This window comes from Nicotiana tabacum, chromosome 22 (assembly GCF_000715075.1).
Source record: "Nicotiana tabacum cultivar K326 chromosome 22, ASM71507v2, whole genome shotgun sequence".
NCBI lineage: Eukaryota > Viridiplantae > Streptophyta > Magnoliopsida > Solanales > Solanaceae > Nicotiana > Nicotiana tabacum.
Genome location: NC_134101.1, coordinates 169,954,581 through 169,962,701, shown reverse-complemented (window position 1 = coordinate 169,962,701; position 8,121 = coordinate 169,954,581).

Here is an 8,121-nt window from a genome sequence, read left to right as displayed (position 1 = left end):
CTCCTCAACATGCAATTTGATCCGTTTAACCACCCAAAACTCACCCGAGGCCCTCGGGACCTCAACCAAACATGCCAACATATCCCATAACCTCATTCAAACTTGTTCCAACCTTCGGAATGCTCAAAACAACATCAAAACACCACATTTACATCGGATTCAAGCCTAAGAATTCCAAAAACTTCCAAATTCCGCTTTCGATCAAAACGTCTATCAAACCTCATCCGAATGACCTGAAATTTTGCACACACGTCACAAATGATACAACGGACCTACACCAACTTCCGGAATTCCATTCCGACCCCTATATGAAAATCTCACCTATTAATAAAAAAACGCCAAAATTCTAATTTCACCAATTCAAGCCTAAATCTACACTGGACCTCCAAAACACATTCCGATCACGCTCCTAAGTCCCAAATCACCTCCCGAAGCTATCCAAATAATCGAAATTCACATCCGATCCCTTTTTAACAGAAGTCAACATCCGGTTGACTTTTCCAACTTAAGCTTACTCAAAAGAGACTAAGTGTCTCAAACCTTACCAAAACGTCTCCGAACCCGAACCAACCAACCCGATAGCATATAATACAGTTGAACAAGACAATAAGAAGCAAAAATAGGGGAAATGGAGCGGTAACTTATAAAACAATTGGCCGAGTCATCACATCCTCCCCCTCTTAAATAAACGTTCATCCTCGAACGAGTCAAGAAATATACCTAAAGCCTCAAATAGGTGAGGATATCTGCTCCGCATCTCCCGCTCAGTCTCCTAGGTAGCCTCCTCCATGGGCCAACCTCTCCACTGCACTTTCACTGAAGCTATATCCTTTGAGCTCAACTTTTGAACCTGATGCTCCAAAATGGCTACTGGCTCCACATCATAAGTCAAATGATCATCCAACTGAACCGTGATGAAATCCAAAATATGAGATGGATTGCCAATATACTTTCGGAGCATAGAAACATGAAATACCGGATGCACACTCGATAAGTTGGGTGACAAAGCAAGCTCATAAGCCACCTCCCCAATCTTCCAAAGCACCTCAAAAGGCCCAATGAACCGAGGACTCAATTTACCTTTCTTCCCAAATCTCATAACACCATTCATGGGTGAAACCTTTAATAGAACCTTCTCACCAACCATGTAGGACACATCCCGAACCTTCTTGTCAGCATAACTCTTTTGTCTTGACTGCGCTGTACGAAACCTCTCCTGAATCACCTTCACCTTGTCTAAAGCATCCTGCACCAAGTCTGTACCCAATAGCCTAGCCTCACCCTAATCAAACCAACCTACTAGAGATCTACATTGTCTCCCATACAAAGCCTCATATGGAGCCATCTAAATACTCGACTGGTAACTGTTGTTATAAGCAAACTCTGCGAGCGGTAGAAACTAATCCCATGACCCTCCAAAATCAATGACACAAGTGCCAACATGTCCTCCAATATCTGAGTAGTGCACTCGAACTGCCCGTCCATCTGAGGTTGAAAAGCTGTGCTCAACTCAACCTGAGTACCCAACTCTCACTGCACAGACCTTTAAAACTATGAAGTAAACTGAGTGCCCCTATCTGAAATGATGGAAATGGGGACACCATGAAAACGAACAATCTCCCGGATATAGATCTCTTCCAACTGCTCTGAAGAATAGGTAGTACACACCGGAATGAAGTGCGGGGACTTGGTCAGCCGATCCACAATCACCTAAATAGCATTGAACTTCTTCAAAGTCTGTGGGAGCCCAACTATAAAGTCCATGGTGATCTGCTCCCACTTCCACTCTAGAATATCCATCTGTTGAAGCAAGCCACCCGGTCTCTGATGCTCATATTTCACCTGATGACAATTGAGACACCGAGCCACAAATCCCACAATGTCCTTCTTCATTTTCCTCCACCAATAATGTTGTCTCATATCCTGATACATTTTCGTGGCACCCGGATGAATGGAATACCGCCAGCTATCGGCCTCCTCTAGAATCCACTCCTGAAGTCCATCTACATTTGGCACACATATCCGGCCCTCCATCCTCAATACCCCATCATCACCAATAGTCATAACTCTGGCATCATCGTGCTGAATTCTGTCCTTAAGGACAAGCAAATGAGGATCATCATACAGGCGCTCTGTGATGCGATCAAATAAGGAAGACCAAGAAATCACACAAGCCAATACCCGACTGGGCTCCGAAATACCTACCTCACGAACTGATTGGCCAAGGCCTGAACATCAACTGCAAGAGGTCTCTCCCCAATTGGAATGTACGCCAAACTCCCTATACTCACCGCCTTCCTACTAAAGGCATCGGCCACCACATTGGCCTTCCCTGGACGGTACAAAATAGTGATATCATAGTCCTTTAGCAGCTCCAACCATCTCCGCTGCCTCAAATTGAGATCCTTCTGCTTGAACAAGTGTTGGAGGCTACGATGATCAGTAAACACCTCACAAGACACACCATACAAATAATGACTCCAAATTTTCAATGCGTGAACAATAGCAACCAACTCCAAATCATGAACAGGGTAGTTCTTCTCATGAGGCTTCAACTGACGAGAAGCCTAATCAATAACTCTACCCTCCTGCATCAATACACACCCAATACCAACTCTCGAAGCATCACTATACACAGTATATGAACCTGAAGCTGATGGCAAAACTAACACTGGAGCTGTGGTCAAGGCAGTCTTGAGCTTCTGAAAGCTCTTCTCACACTCATCCGACCACCTGAATGGAGCACCCTTTTGAGTCAACTTGGTCAAGGGTGATGCTATAAAAGAAAATCCTTGAACAAACCGATGGTAATAACCCACCAAACCAAGAAAGCTGCAAAACTCTGTGGCTGAGGACAGCTTGGGCCAACTCTGAACTGCCTTTATCTTCTTCAGTTCAACCTGAATACCCTCGCTGGACAGCATGTGCCCCAAGAATGCCACTAAACTGAGCCAAAACTCACACTTGGAAAAATTTGCATAAAGCTTCTTCTCTCTCAATCTCTACAACACAACTCCCAAATGCTCCACGTGCTCCTCCTGACTACGCGAATACACCAGAATATCATCAATGAAAACTATGACAAATGAGTTGAGATAAGGCCGAAACACACTGTTCACCAAATGCATGAATGCTGCTGGGGCATTGGTCAGCCAAAAGACATCACCAAGAACTTAAAATGACCATATCGGGTCCTGAAAGCTATCTTAATAATATCCAAGTCCATGATCTTCAACTGGTGATAACCTGAACGGTGATCAATCTTGGAGAACACTCTCGCTCCCTGAAGCTGGTCAAACAAATCATCGATACGAGGCAAAAGATACTTGTTCTTGATTGTTACTTTATTCAACTGCCTGTAATCAATGCACATCCTCATCGTGTCATCCTTTTTCTTCACAAATAGAATTGGCGCACCCCAAGGCGACACACTAGGCCGAATAAACCCCTTATTAAGGAGTTTCTGAAGCTGCTCCTTTAACTCTTTCAACTCCACCGGTGCCATACGATACGGTGGAATAGAAATGGGATGAGTGCCTAGCAACAAATCAATACCAAAATCAATATCCCTGTCCGGTGGCATGCCCGGCAGGTTTGCAGGAAATATATCGGGAAAATCCCTCACAACAGGAACAAAATCAATTCCAGGAGTCTCTGCACCAACATCCCTCACAAAGGCTAAGTATGAAAGACAACCTTTCCCAACTATCCGCCGGGCCTTCAAGAACAAAACCACCCTACTGGGGACAAAAGCAATCGAACCTCACCACTCAATCTGTGGCACACCCGGAATAGCCAATGTCACTATCTTAGCATGACAGTCCAAAATAGCACGACACGAAGATAGCCAATCCATGCCCAATATCACATCAAAGTCCACCATACAAAGTACTAACAAGTCCACTCGGGTCGCCAAACCCCCAGTAGTCACCACACACGACCGGTACACACGGTCCACAATAATAGTATCGCCCACCGAAGTAGATACACAAATAGATAAAACAAGAGACTCACGAGGCGTATCCAAATAACGAGCAAAATATGATGATACATATGAAAGGGTGGAACCAGGATCAAATAATACAGAGGCATCTCTGTGGCAAACTAAGACAATACCTATAATCACAGCATCTGAAGCAATAACATCGAGTCTAGCTGGGAGTGCATAGATATGGGCCTGACCTCCATATGATCGGCCTCCCCCTCTAGGGCGACCCTAGCTGACTGACCTCCACCCCTAGCTGGGTGGGTGGGTGGTGGTAAAGTAACTGGTGCTGAAGCCGATGGCTGACTCCTCTGTTGAGATGAACCCCCAAGACGAAGAGGACACTGCCTCCACATATGGCCCAACTCTCCACACTCATAACAACTCCCTGATATTGGAGATGGGGACTGAAGGGAACCCCTATCACCGGAATGAGTAGCAGATGCACCTGGCATAGAAGAGCCCTGAACTGATGGAGTACAGGACGAACTCTGGGCTGGAAGGGCACTGAGTGATGAATGGACCTGATGAGAACTGTGAGAACCATGACCCGATGATGCCCAACGATAACTTAGGCGAGCTGACTGAGCATGTCTGAATGGACGGCCTCTGCCGTGCTGAAACTGACCTCTCGAAGGAGCACCACCATAACTACCAAATCCCCGAGGCCTCTTGGCCTCCCTCTCATCTCGCTCCTGGAGACGAACTAACTCAATCTCGCGGGTAATGTCAACAACCTCCTCAAAAGTAGCACCAGATACCCTCTCCCTGGTCATGAGAATCTAAAGATGATACGTGAGGCCATCAATGAACCTCCTAATCCTCTCTCTCTCTGTAGGAACCAACCAAAGAGCATGACGAGCTAACTCCGAGAACCTCATCTCATAATGCATTACAGTCATATCTTCCTGACGCGACCACTCAAACTACCTGCGCAACTCCTCTTTGCGAGACTGTGGCACATACTTCTCCAAAAAGATAACGGAGAACTACTGCCAAGTAAGGGGTTCTGCACCAATAGGTCTACGCCTCTCATAAGCCTCCCACCAAGTGAAGGCAACTCCAAAAAACTGAAAAGTTGTAAATGCGACCCCGCTGGTCTCCAGAATACGCGTTGTACGAAGAATCCTCTAACACTTGTCCAAGAAACCCTGGGCATCCTCGCCCTTTGTACCACTGAAAGTCGGAGGCTGAAGTCTACCAAACCTCTCCAACCTGCGCTGCTTGTCCTCTAGCATAGCAGGAGCTACATAGTCCTGAACAGCTGCAACCGGCTGGGCTGGAGGTGCCCTCGGTGTCTGAAGTCCTTGCACGACCTGCTCAGGTGTGCGAGCGGCGAGAGTTTGAGTGCCTCCCCTGGCCTGAGAACTAGCTACGGCTGTAGTAGCTGAGACAGCCTGAGCTAGGCCATTGCATACTGATAGAATCTGATCTAGGGCCTCTGAAGACCCGAAATCACAATGGGCACAGCTGGTGCTACTAGAGCATTCACAACTAGGACCTGATCATGAACTGGGGCGGTTGGTGGATCTATATGTGCTGCCCTAGCTACTCTGCGGGCTACACCCCTGCCCCTACCACGGTCTCGACCGCGTCCTCGGCCTCTAGTGGCCCCAACTGGTGGTACTGGTGGTCGTCCATCCTGACTGGTAGCACGTGTCCTTACTATCTATGAGAGAATAGAATAACAAAAGTTTAGTACTCGGATCAACAGATTCGCACGACAAGAATTTCAAGAATATGAAGTTTTCCTAAAGATTCTGCAGCCTCCCGAGGATAAATACAAACGTCAGCATCGATTTGCGAGACTCTACTAAACATGCTCATGACTCGTAAGACCTATGTAACCTAGACTCTGATACCAACTTGTCACGACCCTAAACCGAACCCGATTGTGATGGTTCCTATCGCGAAACAAGGCCAGCCGACACAAACTACTAAACCAATGAATACAGTTATAATAATTCATTTTAAGTCATAAATAAACTATAAAACCAAAAATAAAGAGTAGAATAGAACAATGCGGAATTGACACAGCCCGATATCAGGGTGTCACCAGTCATAAGCATCTAAAAATCCGTCTAAGAGTATGAACAGACTACATGGTATAGTAAAAAGCTAATACAAAGGAAAAATAAGGATAGGAAGGAGAAACATTGGGCTGCGAACGCCGAGCAACTAAATAGTCAACTCCGAACAACTTGCTAGAAAGCAATAAACCCTCGCTACCATGACCCGAGACTCCCAAATCTGCACACAGGGTGCATGGAGTAATGTGAGTATGCCAACTCAGTAAGTAATAAAAGTAAAGGCAGCTGAGCGATAAGAAAACACGTAAAACACAGCAAAATGCTACAAAAAGGCAGTATAAAACCAGAACAATGTAATATAGCGGTAAAAACTCATAAAAACACCTTAGTTCAGTAAAAACCTCTTTAAAACATCTTTTAGCAGTTTAAACGAGTGAATAAAAAATAGGGAGAAAAGATAGATACATAAAATCAGCCCCTCGGGAAAAATACCAACAAAATCAGCCCCTCGGGCTATCTCACAATCACTCGTATCAGTCTCTCGGGCAATAACATAATCAAAATCAGCCCCTCGGGCTATATCACATCTAACACTGGGTACCTTCACTCACTGGAGGTATACAAACTCTGGAAGGGGCTCCTTACAGCCCAAGCGCAATATCAAGCCATCTCGTGGCTTTAACAAATCAGGCCCTCGGCCTCATAATCATGAATCAGTACAATACCGCTGCAGCGCATAGCCCGATCCCATAATAACCTCACAACACAGTCCCTTGGCCTCACTCAGTCAGAAATTTCTAAAAGCCACTCGGGCACAGTAAAATATGATGCTCAGACCAAAATACCATTTAAGATGTCAAAATAGAATAAATATGGTTGAGTTATGAAAACAGTAGAATACAACATGACTGAGTACAAATATGAAGTCAAAATAGTGAGGAATAGTAGTAAAAATTCCCTAAGGGTCCACAACAGTTGGCACGAGGCCCAAATATGGCATTTAGCCCAAAATATGATGATTGCAAACAGTTTTCAATCAAATATGCGGTTAAACAGTCATACAGGACGGACTAAGTCACAATCCCCAATAGTGCACGACCCCACGCTCGTCATCCAGCGTGTGCGGCACCTCAAAGTAGCACAACGATGTGAAATCCGGGGTTTCATACCCTCAGGACAACATTTATAATCATTACTTACCTTTACCCGGTCCAAACTCTAGCCCGCGATGCCTTTGCCTCTCGAATCGGCTCCGGATGCTCCAAATCTATCCAAAAATGGATTTATACATCAAAATATGCTAAGGGAACAAAGCCCACTCGAAAATAACCAATATACATAATAATTCCTGAAATTGGCCAAACCCGACCCCCGGGCCCATATTTCGGATTCCGATAAAAATCACAAAACTAGAATCCTTACACTCTCACGAGTTCATACATATCAAATACATCAAAATCCAATCACAAATGATCCCTCAAATCCCTAGATTTTGGTCTCCAATTTTCAAGCCCTAACTTCCAATTTTTAGGCTTTAGATTCCACAAATTCCATGTTTAATTAGGTAAAAATCACATTACAATCGAGTATTAAGTCCATAAATCTTACCTCCAAGTGTTTCGTTTGATTCCCTCTTCAATCCTCTTCAAAAAGCTCTAAAATCGCTCAACAATGGTGAAATATGACCAAAAATCGCGAAAGAGGGTCTTTTAAACATTCTGCCCAGCTTTTAAAATTCCTTCACTGTGATAGCGGTTAGCTACGCGATCGCGAAGCACAAATTCTTACTGCCCCCACTTAATCTTACGCGATAGCACCAAGCTCCACGTGATTGCGAAGCTACACCACACAGACCCACAAGATCGCAACAAGCCTCACGGGATTACAACAGGCCTCACGCGTTCGCGTAGAGAAACTCAACCTCTGCCCCCAAATAAGCCTAAGCGATCGCGGCCACTTGTACGCGATCGCGAAGAACAAATTGTCTGCAACAGACCTGAAGAAAATCTACAACTCCTGAACATGCAATTTGATCCGTTTAACCACCCGAAACTCACCCTAGGCCCTCAGGACCTCAACCAAACATGCCAACATATCCCATAACCT